Source organism: Prionailurus viverrinus, chromosome F1, assembly GCF_022837055.1.
Source record: "Prionailurus viverrinus isolate Anna chromosome F1, UM_Priviv_1.0, whole genome shotgun sequence".
NCBI lineage: Eukaryota > Metazoa > Chordata > Mammalia > Carnivora > Felidae > Prionailurus > Prionailurus viverrinus.
In genome coordinates, this window is record NC_062577.1 from 3,967,944 (window position 1) to 3,984,997 (window position 17,054).

The 17,054-nt window shown below is 51.7% G+C and overlaps 1 protein-coding gene across 5 annotated transcripts in view; it reads right to left on the bottom strand.

The window, feature by feature from the left end:
* The window catches only part of SDCCAG8 (SHH signaling and ciliogenesis regulator SDCCAG8), a 249,215-nt gene that overhangs the window by 12,054 nt on the left and 220,107 nt on the right, over positions 1-17,054 (bottom strand). The gene's annotated exons all lie outside the window — the stretch shown is intronic.

The following is a 17,054-nucleotide window of genomic DNA, read 5'->3' on the forward strand; positions in this document are numbered from 1 at the left end:
GGAAGCCCGCTCTGTCCCCACCACCACTGTCACACAGAGACAGTTTCTTCTGAGAGCAGCCTCAAAACCACCCCACTGGCGTCAGACCAAACAGGAGTTTCCCTGCGTTGCGTCCTGGACCGGGCGCAGCTGGGGGAGGCAAGGGCATCCCAGGGCGGCCTAGAAGCCGGGCCAGTGGGCTGGGGGCGGGGGTGGGGGGTGAGCGCCAGGCAGGGGCATTCTGCCGGGGCTGAGCCACCGACAGATGCAGGCAGCCACCACTCATTTGAGCAGCTACTCTGCCGTCCAGCACCGGAGTGGGTCCCGGAGATGATGCAGAGAGGAGGAGAGCAGCCTTTTTCCTTGAGAAGCACACAATCTAACATTTGGATGTTTGAATCAGGCGAAAAGCATCATTGTTAGCAGCTGAGCTGTCTAAACCCTTGGGTGGCTTTCCCCCTCCAATCAAGTCCTGGGTGTGGAGATAGCCACAGGCCAAGAGTTAGCGAGGTAGTAACCCACTGGCTTCATGCTCGCTGGAAACAAATGTAACAGAAACATGTGATAAATAGATGACACCATTAAGGCTTAAAGGCAACAAGGCGCCAAGAATGGCCTTTCTCCATGTGGTCCCTTGCCCTGTGCTTTGATCAAATGGGAAAACAGTCCTATGGACTGATGGCCTCAGTATGTGTTTTTGGGCTCCTGGAAAGAGGTGGCTGCCTGATCCAGAGCTCCGGGCTGAGCCAAACCCTGCTCTCATCGCACAAAATACCGGCCATGGGCTGGCCACACTGGCTTACAGCCAGAATCGGGGCCAGTTCCTGCCTAGACTCTCCCCCTTTGGAGCCCCCCGGAACCTAAATCAGGCTCTGTTGGCAGCGTTTTGCAAACCGTAGGCTTCGGATCCCTGCGGCAATTACCTAAGAGCGCCCAGGCCCCACCCAGCCTGGCTGAATCCAGTCCCTGGGTGTGAACTGGGCATCAGAGCAGGAAACTGCTGCCTGGGTTGCAATCTGAGGAGTAAGGGCCTCGGGAGGGCCAGGTCCTCCCTCAACGAGGCTGAAGCCCCCACTAGCTTTGTGGCTGGAACCGACTTGAACACTCCACGCAGTCAACCTTGGGGTGCTTTTCTCCCTTTAAAAGACATGTTGTTCGGGGTCAGCCTCTATTATGGCACTCCACGTGCAGCAACAAAGGCAATCACAAGCTCAGAAAAGGTCAAAACCACAATAACAACAAACCCAAAGCCACATTTGTTAAAAGGGTGACAGAAAGAAAGAGAGAGAGAAAGAAAGAAAGAAAGAAAGAAAGAAAGAAAGAAAGAAAGAAACCTACCTAGATTTTAGATAAAAGGGATTTTGTTACGGAAATATATTTAAGTAGCAGCTCTCAAGGCCTGTTAGGAATATTGGGAAGACATTGTTTTTACAATGAAAAGTTATTTTGGGGGACAGCCTTCCCCAAACACCACACAACCCTGCCTATCCTCTGTTCATGGATGTTCCATTACTCAGTTAGAAGAGATACCTTGGGGTGTCCTAGGACACAAAAGTTGTCTTGCATTTTCCACACTGGTTGTTGCTCTCATTTTTGTCCTTCTAAGTGCCCATGTTCAGCTGCCACCACTGACAACAGCTGATGTTAACTGAGCCCTGTGCTTATTCCTCCACGGTGATTATCTCATTAAAAGGTAGGTGCTAGCTTCCCATTTTACAGACGAGAAACTGAAGCTAAGAGGTTCGATTAACTTGCACAAAGCCATACAAAAGCGGCCGAGCTTGGAGGCACCTTTAGGCAGTGCCTGAGTGTTTTTGTTTTTGTTTTTGTGTATTTATTTATTTTGAGAGAGACAGGGAGACAGAAAAATCACAAGCAGGCTCCAAGCTGTCAGCGCAGAGCCCAATGTGGGGCTCAATCCCACGGACCGTGAGATCATGACCTGAACTGAAATCAAGAGTCGGGCACTTAACCGATGGAGCCGCCCAGGTGGCCCAGTGCCCTGGTGTCCTTAAGTATTGTTAATGGATGGTTGATTCATGGAGTTAGCTCAGGAAACCAGCCAACCCTTGGCAAGCATCTTAAGTGTGGAGTACTAAGGTAGATACTGGGAATACATCAACAATCACAATGGGTCCCTGCCTTCAGAGGGCCAATTCCAGAGAGACCAGCTGGAAAATGAAAAGGTGCTGTCCTGAAAGCGGGGCCGGTGAAAGCAGGAAAGTGAGTGGTCACCGGGCAAGTGAGGGGTAGAGGAGGCTTGTGCCCATCAAGGAAAACAGACCAGCATCTTTTGAGCACCAGCTACGTGCCAGGCGCTGCACTAAGTGCTTACAACAATCCCTCGGGCAGAAACTCATTATCCCCACTTTAAGAATGAGGAAACCCAGGCACAGAAAGATACATGGCTGGTTCGAGCCACTCCGCCAGTATGTCAGGACGTGAAGAGAATGGGGGTGTCTGGGAGGGGCAGGGAGCCCCCCATGAGAAGAGAGGCTGCAAAGGCCATGCTGTCTGGAACTGTGAGCTGGGCGGTGTGGCTGGCCCACAGTCTGCAGGCTGCTCACAGGGGTAAGGCTGGTCCCAGCCAGCTCTGCAGCCAAACTAACAGATACGGACCTGGTCGTCCACACAATGGTGGTGTCCTTCACCAGGAAAGAGAGGATGGGAGGAAGGGCAGGCCTGGGGTGGGAGTTCTGGGGCCAGGGTGAGGCACCTGTGAGACACCCACCCACCCAGCAGTTGGGGCCCGGCACCTGGGACAGCTCTGGCTGGATCTCTGGTTGTGCTGGCCAAACCTGCTGAGAGGTGAGGCCATGAACTTGGGGCAAGATTCACCCAGGGAAGCCTGGCAGAGACTTTCACGTTTGTTAAAAATACAGGTATTGGGTGGCTCAGTCGGTTAAGCGTCTGACTCTTGATTTTGGTCAGGTCATGAGCTCATGGTTTGTGGGTTCCAGCCCCATGTGGGGCTCTGCACTGACAGCACACTGCCTCCTTGGGATTCTCTCTCCCTCCCCCTCTCTCAAAATAAATAAGTAAATAAACTTAAAAAAAAATACAGGTATCCAAGTCCCCTATGAACTTCCTGGCTAAGCACGCCTACAGCAGTGAGGGAGCAGGGCCAGGGCAGGGCCTTGGGGATCAGCCACATTTTACAGGCTAGCAGAGGACAGGGAGCCAGCAAGCCATAGCAAGCCATGGGGACAGAAGACGGGGAGGGAGGAGGGGAGCCAGGAGAGGAGACCTGGAGCTTAGGGGAAAAGGGGCCTTCTGGGAGGAAGTGGGGGGGGGGTCTTTGTGTGAGATGCCACTTGGCTGTGGAACACGCCGTGGACGTGCCCAGCCACGGCTGCCTGCCCTATCAGTAGGGAGGCATGGTGGAAGCCTGATTATAAGGATGGAAGAGGGGAGACTATTCTGGGGAGGGGCTTCGCTGAGGGCAAGGGAGCAAGAGGGACGCAGAGGACGGAAGGGGCTCGAGGCAGTGGCCGGAGGACCGCAGGAGAGGAGGGAATTCCCAGGGCAAAGAGAACCAGGCCTCCCAAGGCGGAAAGGCACCCTCGGCAGAGACTGGGACCCTCCTTCCCCAGGCAAGAGGGCAGAGAGGTGAGCAGGGGAAGCCCCTGCCCAGCAGCCTTCATACTCTGCCTCAGTTAGAGGGCACACATGTTTGTTGAGAAAAGAAGCCAGGCGACAGCATGGTTGTGGGGGAGCCGGCACCCAAGGGCCGGGCAGAGGGCGCACCTTCTCACGGAGACCTGGACACCCTGACTTCCTTCCCCTTTGGATGATCTCGCCCTTCCCGGCCCTGCGGGACTCGTGCACTCCAGCCACCCACATACCCTGCTGCTTTTCCTCTCATGTTCTTGGCCCTGGAGGTCCCCTGGGCCTGGAACGGGACCCCCCCACCCCTCCGGATCTTCACAGGGCTGAGCATTCTCAACGCTCACGTCTCAGCTTCACGGCCTGAGAGGCTGCAGTTTCTCGTTCTGTCTGGGTCCCCTGTTTTGGGCTGCTTCCTGCACAAGGCACGACGTAACTGGAGGAGGGAGTGGGGTGGCCCTCACCAGGCCTGCTCTGGAGTCTGCCTCGGCAGCAGCCCCTCCGGTGAGAAGGGGCCCCCGACAGCCTGCAAGCCACACGCGGGCTCCCCACGCGGACACAGATTTCGGAGCCCGGTTCCTAACTTGTACGTCCACACCCAGTGCCTGCCTCTCATCTCTGGACCGGGCACCCATTCTGCTCCTGCCAGGTGCCCCCGGGACACACTTAGCATCTGCACTGTGCTGTCATGGCACCCAGCGGAGCCTCGGCCAGGCTGGGCCTCCCCGCGAGGCAGCCGGTGCCCCCCTGCCCTTGAGGGCAGCGAGGAAGGGCCTCTCCGGGCCACTCTGCGCCCCAGGCTGGGCTCTCCATCCTGACGGCCGGGACCAGGCCCGTTTCCTTACGGTCCTGCCGGTGCCCAGCCACCGCCACTGGGCAGAAGCGGGCCTGTCAGGGGAGAAGAGCCATCAACAGGGGCTCGGGCTCGAGGTGCAAAGGCTCCGGGGAGGTACAGGTGGGTGGGGCCACAGTTGCCATAGGAACAAGCGGGCCTGGGTTTCTGAAGCCCAGGATGCAGATCGGATACGGGTGGCTTGTACCCACGCTGGGCCTGGACGATCCCCTGTGCCACACCCGCAGCCATGATCAGAACCAGCATTTTTTTTTTTTTTTTAAATATGCAAGACTTCAGGATAAGATGGAGCAAGTGGTAAAATACAAAACAACTTTATAGAGCTGAGTGGGCTGGGTAAAATATCTTATGCAAAACAGAAGCGGTGCAAGCTGCCAGCTCTGGTCCTGTGCTTCAGACACTCGTTTGCCATGAATACTGTGAAAGCGAGTGAATACATATATTTAAATTTTTTTATGTTGTATGTGATACATACAAAATATATGCAGTGTATAAATACGCTATGAGGTATAATAACCAAATGAACACTTGTGAACCTGGTACCAACACCATGGGGCTGCTTTCCCATGTGGTTTTCTCCAGGCCGGCCCCCTTCTTCCTCCAGAGGGGGCCGATGTCCCCATAAATGTATGTATGTTCTTGATTAGAGGTTTGAGTTTCGCTCAATTAGTTTCACCCAGGAGCTTCCTACCGACTACTGTGGGGTGTTTTTTTGTTTGTTTGTTTGTTTGTTTTTTTCCCTTTCTCTTTTTGTGTTGTTTTGCCTTTGGTTTGGGAAGGAGGGCAAATGTCTTTTAACCTAAAATGTTTTCAGACCAGAACCCCTTCCTTTGAGCACTCTGGCTACAGTAAAGACGTGCCTCCCCTTCTTAGAGAAGTGTTCTCAAATGCTCAGACCCACAATTTCACAGGGACAGGGGCCTCGTCATGGAAATGAACGTTTTTCAACCAACATATGGATGTAAAAAGTGCAAATGCTTGACTGTAAAATATGCAATCACGTCTCTACTGTTCCCAGGGAGTGGTCCCCCTAACGAGAGCAAGCAGTAGGTATTACTCTCGTCCGCATCGTCGGGGGCAGGAGAAAAGGGAGGCACAGAAGTCAGTCGTCTGCCCTCCTAATTCGGGCCACCAGCAGGGGTAAGAGCCAGGATGACTGGGTCACAGTGGCCTGCTCCTCGCTGTGTGTCTCTCTTGTGGGCGGGCCCACCTCTGGTCGCCTGGCTCTGAGGCCGCCTTGCCACCTCCTCCCTTGCCCTTTCCGGCCACAGGGCTCAGACGCCCGGCTCTGGAGACTGGTTCCTAAACTATCCCCTCTTTCCGCAGCCAGCTGCCCTGGTTACCCTGCTGCGGTCCCGTTCTCGGTCGTGGCTTGTCTGCCACTGTCACTGAACTCGGGTTCCCAGAGGACAGGAATGGGGTCTTGTTCATCTCTCCATCTCCAGCACTCAGCAAGGTGCCCGCCATATAGACTGTGCTGGGTAAATACATCAGAATGAACAAACTACTTTCCAATGGACACTATTTACACCAAAGAGACCTGTAATGTCTTGTCTGTAGTATAAGCATGCCTTCAGATGTAATAACTTTGAAAGGGCATAAAATACACAGTAAATAATTTGAAGTATGCTACCGAAATTCGCCACTAACTTAAAAGATCCCAGAACAGATGCGTGAGTGCCAGCTGTACTTGGATGTTCAGACATGGCTTCAAAATCCTACCACGGACTACCTATTCTGCTGGGGCGAGAGGCTTGGTCTCAGTCAACCTCAGGTTCTCCATTTCTAAAACTGAGAAAACAGTAACTCCAGACCTCCTGAATCAGCAACTCCCGGGACGGTGGGGCCCAGCGGTGTATGTTCTCCTAAGCCCTCTGGGTGATTCTGGTACATTCTCAAGGGTAAGAACCACTGGCATGAGATAATTCACAATACTAGTCACACATACAACATGAGTTCTGGTGGAGAAAAATTTCTCCCCCTGGCTCCAACTCTGATCCTCAAAACAGCCAACTGTCCAAACGAAAACTATCATGGTCCACTCCCAGGCTTGGATGTCAGTCATAAGTTAAGCAAAGCAACGTGGTCACATTGAGTGTCAGTTTCCTCACATGTGAAATGAGACAATAAGCTAGAAGCAGGGGTCAGCACACTTCACACCCCCAGGCCACACCCCACCCTGGACCACTGCCTGTTTTTGCACAATCTGCAAGCTAAGGATGCTTTTTCTATTTTCGAATGACAAATTTAAAAAAAGAAAAAGAAAAAGAATACTTTGATGTGAACGCTCCATGACATTCACTTTCAGCCCTGAAATACACTGACTGAAACCCAGCTACTCTCCTCCTTCACATATCGTCTATGACCGCTTTGCTCCTGTAACAGCCCAGTTGAGGAGCTGCAACTGAGCCTGAAATGTTGACAGCCTAACCCTCTGGAAAGGAAGTTTGGCAGCCACGGGGCTGCAGGATGATAGCCTTCTCTTCCAGCTCCACACGTCCATGGCGCTGTGACCGTACAATCTCACTGTGTTCCCATCCTCAAACCCTGCGGTCCGCTCTAGTCCTAATAACACGGGTTGCCCAAGTTAAAGTTTGAAAGCCCAATTACCCTAAAAACTTGCTCCAGGGAGTTAATTTCAGCGAATAAGCCATATTAACTTAAAGTTGTACGCTTTTCTCCAATGCCTGAACATCGCTCGCCACAGTTTACGTAATCCCATCTCATTAACGTCATACAGTGTCAGCGAGAATAAGCCACGTGCTTAGGCATCTGGAACACATTCCGGCCGGTTATCCTCACATAGAACATGAAGGCAGTTTCAATGGCTGCTCTGCCTTTTAATTTCCTTTGCCCGAATCCAACCTGTTCGACAGTGATCGTAATTGAGTCGTTCATTCTAAAGATTGTGCCATTCTGGGGAGAGTTGACCTTTCCAGCAAAGAAAATTTATGTTCCTGCACCCCTTTAATTTTTCATTCTCTTAAATTTCCAATCAGCGTAGGCGGGGGGCAGGCGCTGCTTAGGGGCAGCGATTGAGGGAGAGACCCCTGCTCTTCTCTGCAAAAGGAGCACCTGATGAAGTCATGTGAGAGCTGAGGGGCACCTCAGAGGTCATCCAGTCCAGCCCATTATGGTGAACCTGTGGCCGGTGGTCACACAGCTTGTGTGTAGTAAATCTAAGAAGGAAACCCATGTCTCTTGACTCCAAATCCAGTGTTCTTGGAAGCATTTCAGAATCATTTTGAAAAAGACCTTCTATTTCATACTTAAAAAAGAAAAAAAAAAAGGATTTTAGGCAAGGATCTTGAGAAAGGTGACCCACTGGGGGACCTAGTGAGGGCTGGAGGCACAGTCATTCTCTGAGGCCGGGGTGGGGGAGCCCCTGGGCCAGTACTCCTCCACCCGGCTCAGGGGGATCGCCAGTTCTGGCTTTGCTTTTGTTCCTTTTTAACTGCACTCCGCTGCCGACTGATAGTTCTGCGAAAGACAATAAAAACACTCCTGCACCGATTGCCCTAAAAGTTTCGAAGCCCCGTTTCTGTTATCTCGTCCCCGACCGGTTTGCAGACTCCTCAGTCTGGATGCCAACCTAGTCCGGACTGGTGCTGGCACGAAGGACGCAGATGCGGGAGGCCCAGGGCTCCAGAGACTCATTTGGGGAGCTTGCTGGGGGCCAGCTCCCCAGGCCGCCGCACCCCCGAGGCCTCGGGTGGTGTCACCTGGCGCTCTCACAGACCAGCTGCTTAAGACAGGCTGGAAATGAGCCTCAGCTTCGGCACAGAACACTGAGAACATCTGCTGCATCACTGCCTTGTCATCCGAGAGAGAAAGTGCCATGTGACACGGGCTGAGCTCCTGATCCCCTCGGAGGGCCTGGCAGGGAGAAAGGATCCTGCAACCAGGAACAGGAGGGGCAGGAGCCGACGCGTCAGGAACCTTAAACTCTAAAGAACCTAGGAGACTGTTTGCCTCCAGCCACGGTCACCTGTAGCTCGCTCTCGTTAAGGCAAAAGCAGTCATGGGGAGCACAGCCCCACCGTGCAACAGAGAACGGGACGGAGGGATGAAGACGGCCGGGTGTCACGATTGCGGCAGAGGAGAGTCCAGGCCACATGCGGCGCGAGGCCATTTAGCAGCACCAGCAGAGCACCCCAGATGCCTCTCCTAGCACCCTCTACCTAAACCTCAGTGGAAGCATCCCCTGGTTAGACAGCATTTATTTGGGGGGCGCCTGGCGGCTCAGTCGGGTAAGAGTCCGACTCTTGACTTCGGCTCAGGTCACGATCTCGCGGTCGGTGAGTGCGAGCCCCGCGTCGGGCTCTGTGCCGACAGCTCGGAGCCCGGAGCCTGCTTCGGATTCTGTGTCTCCCTCTCTCTCTGCCCCTCCCACACTCAGGCTCTGTCTCTCTCTCTCTCTCTCTCCTTCAAAAATAAATAAACATTAAAAAAATGTTTTCAATACAAAATAAAAAAATAAACATGAAAATTTTTTCTAAAAATAAAAAATAAAAACAAAACTTTATTTGAAAATACTATCAAAAAAAGAAAATAATATCATACTTACAAAAAGTTGTAAGAATAGTACAAAGAATACCCGCATACCCTTTATCCAAATTTACCTGTTATCACTTAACCCATTTATTATTCTCCTCTCTCTCTCCACACACACACACACACACACACAATGGATATGTATATTTTTTATTTATTTATTTTTTAATTTTTTTTTTAATTTTTAACGTTTATTTATTTTTGAGACAGAGAGAGAGAGAGAGAGAGAGAGAGAGAGAGACATGAACAGGGGAGGCTCAGAGAAAGAGGGAGACACAGAATCGGAAACAGGCTCCAGGCTCTGAGCTGTCAGCACAGAGCCTGACGCGGGGCTTGAACTCACGGACCGCGAGATCGTGACCTGAGCCGAAGTCGGGCGCTTAACCGACTGCGCCACCCAGGCGCCCCTGTATATTGTTTATTGTTTTCAGAGCCATCTGACAGTAATTTGCGGGCACCCAGACCTCAGTGTGTAAATCCTAATGATAAAGACACTCCCATGTACCACAGTATATCATCAACTACATTGACTTGGAACAGTGACAAAATACCTTTATCTAACCTACTGATTTCTAATTTTGTCAACTGACCGGAAAATGTCCCTTTCCTCCCTACAGAAAAGATCCTTTGTGCTTAGACAGCATGTCTATTTAGTACCCTGTATCTGGAACAACTAAGAGATCAGTTTTATTTTGACGAATACTATTTGCAACTAAAGCCAAGTATGGTCTTAAAAGCAGATGTGGCACTATGAGAATGCACGAGGGGCCTGTTCAGATGCCCTCCGGAGTGTCTGCAGCGGTGTGGTGTTAGCACGAAGATTCGGGGCCAGTGAGGTCCCCCAGGCGCTCCCAGAGGGTCTGAGTGTCCTGGAGTGTGGCAGATCCACACTGGAGTGAGCTTGCCCTCTGTCTTCTTCGTGTTCAACCATCCTCGAGGTCGGCAAATTGGTCACAGAGGTGTGATCGAGTCAGAGTGGGCCCACAGCAGCTCAGTAACCAGGTCCAATCACTACGGCACCCTTACTGGCACACATCTTAATTAGGTTTTAATGCAAGTAATTTGATAAGTACTCCTGGCCATCCGCTACAGAACTGTCAGTGCTGAAAGCTTTTTATTTAGCTCCTCTTCCCTCTATAGTCTATACTGAGGCAGCCTCCCTGCTGACCCTTGTCAAAGAACCCCATCTGCTGGTTGCCACGGTAACTGAAGGCGACCAATTGAGCTGAACAGAGTGACTCAGAAATAAAATCTGCAGCCAAAGGAATTCTGCTAAGAGTAATAAATCATTTAGTAAAAGGGGGTCCTCCACACAGTGATGGGCGTCGGGATAATACGGTGGCAGAGCTCTTCCAGCTCGAAGGTCCGGCAGAGGCCTGCCCGCTTCCTTTCCGGGGAACTCGGGCGGCACAAGAGTCCTAACCTCGCCCAGTTCCACGCCGTCGCGGGGGGCAGAAGGAACCGATTACCGACACTTTAACGTTTGGGTTGTGAAATTCTGAATCTTAAAAGTGGCAAGAGAACCGGACTGGGCTTCCAATGCTCCTTCCTCTATTTTCTAAAAGGAGCACAAGTAAACAAAGTGCCCCACGCAGCCCAGAAAACCACGGTGGCCTTGAGGTGGGCGGCAGGGAGAGAGGACGTGTTAAGGCTGCTCTGGATGAGGGAAGGCCACCACTGCCTCCGGTCATCGATCAGCCCTGGGGTGCTCCAAGCAGAAGCCATCTCTGTGTCCAAGGTGTGCAGTCCCTGAGAGAGCAGGGGAGCCAGGATTGGGTTCAGAGAGCAGGGAGGTGTCACTACAGGGTGGCGGAGAGGGTCAGGGGCTCTGTCTCTACAGCACTTGGTCGGTGTTCAGAACAGAGCGAAGGAGGCATCCTTCCTCAATTAAGAGTTCCTGAATGAGAGGAACAGAAGAGAGAGGGAAGGACGGGCTTCCTGAAGGCTGCTCCCCCGGGCCAAGTGAGGGCCCCAGCAGCGGGCTCAGTGTTGGTGCCGAGGCCCTCCCAGCCCTCCCAGCACCGCCACCAAGGTTCCGGTCACGGCCCCCAGGCCCGGTGAGCTTCTGCTGTGTAGACTAGGAACCCCCTGTGGGCAGCAGTGCCCAGATTTTAAGAAGAACCCCCAGGCATGCTAAATCATCCATCCAGTATTTACTCTCTCTAGGCCAGGTCCTGGTGGTTGTGATGCAGCGGCAGTAACACCCTCCCAGGCGATGACAATAGGCGGTGAGGGGCTACAGGACCGACAGCTGGGCCTGGGGCGCGGCGCGGGGCGGTGACGGGAGGCTGGGGACCCTGCTAGTGTCTCTCCCCACAGGCCGCAGAGCAGCATTTTGAGAGGTGTGGGCGCACAATACTGACATCCTCCCAAGCCCTGACCTGAGCTCACGGCCACGGGAGGACCTGCCCTAAACCATCCCCGGAGACAGTGTCCTGCTTTAGAGACGAGCAGCTGCCAAACAGAAGGTAGTGGTCGTCTCCCCCCCAGCTCGCCTCCCCGCCCCCCCCCCCTTTTCCTAGATGCCGCCAATGAAAGGCTCCATCTCAGACTTGCAGTGAAAATCCCGTCGACGGGAGCGGGGAGCGGTGGTGCGCGCTCAGGACGAGACCCGGAGATGCAGCCCGCCTCCCGCCGCGCTGGCCACTTCCGAGCGCGCCCGCCGCGCCCCTGCACCTGCTCTCAGGCCGCCTCCGAGCGCGCCCGGGGCTGCGGGCGGCCCCTCCCGCGGCGGGCGGGGAGGCGCCCGGCTCCGGCCCCCCACCGACGCCCGCCGACGCCCCCCCGCCCCGCCCCAACCCCCGGGCCGCGCGGCCGCTCGCCCCGACCTCTGGGCTGCGCCGCGGCTGCCCGCGGGAGGGGGGTCCCGGGAAGGCGCCTGCACCTGCCGGGCGGCCGGGGCGGCTCCGCGGGGCCCGCGGGGCTCCGGGCTGTGGCGGACGGCGAGGATTAAGCCGACGTGGCAGTCGAAGAAGGAGGTGGGCGAAAGGCTCATTAACTCCAAGCTCCCGTCCCCGTCTCCTTCTCCCTGGGGAGCAGTGCGGGAAAAGTTTCCTTGTGATGGGAAAGGTGCCGCGTGATTGTTACTGGCTTTTCTTACCTTTTAATTCCTTACGTGTAAGCCAAACGTTCACCGTTTGTGGATCATCCTGGACACTCAAGATTTTAACCAACCAGGAAAAAAATATTGGCTGACAGGCGGAAGCAACATTACGGCCCGCTTCGGTTTCTGGGTTAGTGATTAAGCTTCTCTTGTGACCCAATTGAAAGGGCCCAACACCTGAAGACCTCAAAGAAATGCGAGTTAAAAGGTGCTGGGTGTGACAGCGCTTTATCCGCGCCCCCATTGTCCTCCAATAACCCAACTGGTTTTCATGACCTATCCTAAAATGTGCCATGAGAATCAGGGCTTTCTGATTCCGCACAAATGTTCTAAGCCTGAGGACCCTTTACTGCACAGTTGTTCATACTTACATTCCCTCTGCCTGCTTACAAAGTTACCATTGATTTCACTTTCCAACAACACTTCCCATCTCTTTGTGTGCGCTCACTCTCTCAAATTCTCCTCCATATTTCCACTCCCAGATACTCTTGAACTTTTGCACACATTGCCAGTTTGAGCCTGCACGGAACAATCAGTATATTAATTCCACTCGGAGAGAGTGAGGTTTTTCTAACACAATCTGCGCAACCTGAACTCTTTCCTTCAGAAACACTTTGCCTTTAAAAAGAAACTCCCAGCATGAACCTCATAAGAAGCGACATGTAACAGACAGTGCATGTGGCGTTGGGCATGCAGCTCAGAATTAAAAGAGAATTTTTTACTTTGTTTCTTCGGTGCCATGTGCATAATGTACATGTGGACGAAACTGACATCAGACATTTAAAGCAAAAAAAAAAAAAAAAAAAAAGAAAAAAAAAAGAAAAAGGGATGGGGGAGGGGGATGTGATGGTGGCGGGAAAGAAAGAAAATGTGTTGATAAAAACAGTAACTTCTGTTAATCTACATTTTTCAGTTACTGTCTTAATTAAGAATGTTAGGAAATATGTTGCAGTTTAATTGCATTGTTTCAAGAAATTCTAATGCTGACAAATTTGGGACCATGTACACTTGGATGGAATAAAGGATTAAAGTGGTAATTTCTTCCAATTGGGAGATAACAATCAAAATTATGCTTCCCCCACGGCCCCCCACCTCCGCCCCATGTTCAGCATGAAATGAGCCCTGGGGGTGGGGGTCAAAGTAATGTGTTTTTAACCTGTGTCTATGAGATATAAATAATTGTTTTTGAAAATTTTTAATGTTTATTTTTGAGAGAGACAAAGGGAGAGCGAGCAGGGGAGGGACAGAGAGAGGGACACAGAATCCAAAGCAGGCTCCAGATACCCAGCTGTCATGTCAGCACAGAGCCCGATGCTGGGCTTGAACTCACGAAACCGTGAGATCATGACCTGAGAGGGAGTCGGATGCTCAACTGACTGAGCTACTCAGGCGCCCCACGAATAATTTTTTAATACAAAGAATTCACAAAAATGAAATAGCACCTCATCTGAAATAACTGGGTGACATTGGTATCCTTGCAGAAAAGAGTTATTTATGAAAGAAATTGGTAATGATCTCCAAGTGATTCTCAGATGACCTTGTGTCAGACAGTGAAAATCATCTGCCTCAGCCACAAGTACATAAAAACAATGACAGTTTGAAGACATATTCAGATTTTGGGACGCTGTTTTCTTCCTTCCCACTGCAGCCCAGTCCTGCACATGCTCTACGTTTCATTTCTTGAGGTGGGGGGGAGGTTATTCACTTTTAACCTGGGCTCTCACTTCTTATTTGCTCCCATTCTCTGGGGCAGTTGGGCTCGCTGCCTGTGATGGGGGGGGGGGGGGAATGGGGGGGGGGAGCTCAAACCCTAAAGGAGATGCTGCTGTTCAGTGCTCTCTGCTCCCATGGCACGCAGCACAAACCAGGCACCCACAAGAGACTCCCACGGACCCAACTGGCTGCTGCTTTGATAACGTGGTCAGATAAATCAGCCAGTTCTTTCACTGCCTCAGCTACTCATCTCGCCTCCCGTGGACCGCAATGCATGATACATCAGGGCATCTGATACATCATGGCGCCTGGGGGTGGGTCACCCATTCCCTTGAGGAGGCCGACCCAACTTGCTAGCAGCGAAAGGCATTGCGTCGTATATGCAGTGGCCCTGAACTGGCCACAAAGAAAGATCTGTTTGCCCCAGAACGCAGCTGAAGTGTCCAGAGAGCTTGGCCAAGAGAACAGCTCCAAAGATTTGCTCTGGCTGGAAGGTGTCCCTTCTGCCTCAGTTTCTCAAAACAAGAACGGACAGAGAACGTGACCCCAGATGAAATACTGCCCACACGGTGCCAGTATCGCAGTGTCTCAAGTCTTGAACTTATATTTGCATTTCGTATCAGGGAGTGGAGTCCTGCTCAGTTAATGGCATGCATGACCCAAAAGACCAAAGAATTCACTGCTATGGAATTAGTACAATTTGTTTTTAAGTGGCACACATGAGATCCAAAATGGTGAAGGGGCACGCACGTCTCTTAGGTGGTCAACACCTGGGACCACATAAAACTCTGAGCTGACCCATTAAGGGATTAAAGATTTTTCATCTCTTGGGGTTTCTGGAAGTTGTGGTGGGAGAACACCTCCCGGGGAGCTGGGAAAGGCCTCTGTCGGCCCGGACCCCTGCAGGGACCCTAGGAGGGGACCTGGATCAGGACCCCAGCGTTCACTTCCAGGTTCAAGGGAGAGGAGAGAGTTCAGGCACACATCCAGGCGGGGAGAGCCCAGAGCGAAATTCTAAGTGGAAAAGTTCTGAGTCCATTCTCGGAGTTGGAAGAACACTAAAAGAAGGAGAGGCCACAAGGGGGGGGGGAGGAAAAAGGGAAACAGCTCCCGCCCGAGGGCCGACTGCCTATCCAGCAGCGGCAAGGCTGTTCCCGGGCTCCCAGGACCATTTGTTCCATTACACAATCTCCTGAAGCCATTTAGAGAGAGCTCAAACAACTGCCTGTACCAACACGACACATGGCTTCCCATCCCGACTCTTTGCTAATCCAGACGCTCCAACCATCTTTCTTTAAGATGCCATATGGTTGGCAGAAGCCTGTAGATCTAGCAGCACATCTGCTTGTAAGTTTCTCCTTCCCCTCCATCCCCCTAACAAAAGAGGGATCGGGAGACAGACCGCGCGGGGCACGCAGGCGTACCTCTGCCCATATATAGTTCTTTCTTTTGAAGCCTGCTAACTAAACAGAACTGTTAAAGGGATGATCGGGAATTATTCGGGGCTCGCTCATTTTTAACTCGACAACATGGCGATTTATTTGCCTGTCGTGATTCAGAACAAGATTAGAAAAACAAAGGGTGGCTGGTCTCCTTTTTCCAAGAGCTTGATTACTTGAAAACCACTTCAAAGCTCTCCCTCTGGGAATCCTTGGGAGGCTTTCTGGCCACGGGAGAGGGACGGCACCCTTGCCTGAAGCTATCTCTCCTCTTCTTTTTGGTCAAGGAAGACGGACAATCTGAGAAACCAGCAGATACCCAGAGCCTGCTTTGTTAGCAAGCACGGCGCGGCTGTATGCTAATGAGCCGGCACTGACACACTGCTTTTCCGTATGATGAGCAAAGATTGTTGACGCTGTTGAAATCCTGGCTCTCCTGGCCTGTGAGCCCACGGGCTGCCTCCTTGGAATCCGGCCCCCAGAAAGACAGGCTGCAAAAAAATAATACATTCGACTCTCCTGATGACTGAAATCTGGCCATTTGTAACTTAGAGCGCTGGGGGACGGGGGAGGGGAGCGGGACTGGGAAAATATTCTAAAATATTTCATCAGGTCAGGAATCAGAAAGACTAACTTTTAGACAAACTAAAAGTTAAACCTGGCAGACACATGTGAGTGATCGAGGCCAGGGCACTCAGCTTCAGGAGCAAAAATCTGCAGAGTAGGGGTGAGGGGCAGTTGGTCTAGCCTCTGTAACATAGGGACAGCTGGGATATTCCCTTCAGACTGGTGCAGAGAGCCCTCTTGCAGATGGGACACCCCCACCGGCGGCACCACTCAGTCACAGGTGAAAAGCCGTTTCTGATCTCCTTGTAAATTTGTTTGATCCATGTGTTGGTTGACCACGCATGGTTTTCCAAGTCCGTGCAAATGAGGGATGGTAAAAAAAGCAAACCGAACATTCCATTGTTGCAAAAGTAGACCCTTTTTTTTTTCTTTCAGAAGTCAAAGGAGGGTGGAAAAAGATGCCGTGTTAAGTGCTGAGCACGTTAAATGAAATATCCCTTTATCTATCTGCTTGGAAACTCTAAGTAGTCAGGCACTGTTATTTTGATTTAATAGATTGTGGAGACTGAGGCTTAGAAAGGGTTAGCAAAAAAAAAAAAAAAAGAAAAAGAAAAAGAAGCAAAACTTCAGCAAACCTGCAGTGAGGAATTGCTGAACCCCAGGGAGCCTGGGTGGCTCAGTTGATTAGGCATCTGACTTTGGCTCAGGCCATGATCTCATGGTTCGTAGGTTCGAGCCCTGTGTCGGGCTCTGTGCTGACAGCTTGGGGCCTGGAGCCTGCTTCAGATTCTGCATCTCCCTCTCTCTCTGTCCCTCCCCCACTAGTGCTCTGTCTCTCTGTCTCTTGCTCTCTCTCAAAAATAAATAAACATTAAAAAATTAAAAAAAAAAAAAAAGTAACTGCCAAAGCCATGCAGATCTCATGAAGTCCAGTAGGCTCCAGGTGTTCAGGGACACTTCTGCACAGACACGTCCCCTCAGGATATGCCTGGGTTCCAGGCTGCCCACCTGAGCAGACCACTGTCAGCTGGTGAGCAATAAACTAGTTCAAATTAGTATGCTGACGGGGGCACCAAACTGTAAATTCCATTTACTTGTAATCTACAATGTGAATGAAAATTCATGTAACTGAAATGCAAAAACATGAGCAGTGACTAAGAAAGCATTGAATATTATAATGAAAGTATCAGAACTTAGCCATTCAAAAAGTATGCCCTTCAAATGATTCCCCTTGGGGATG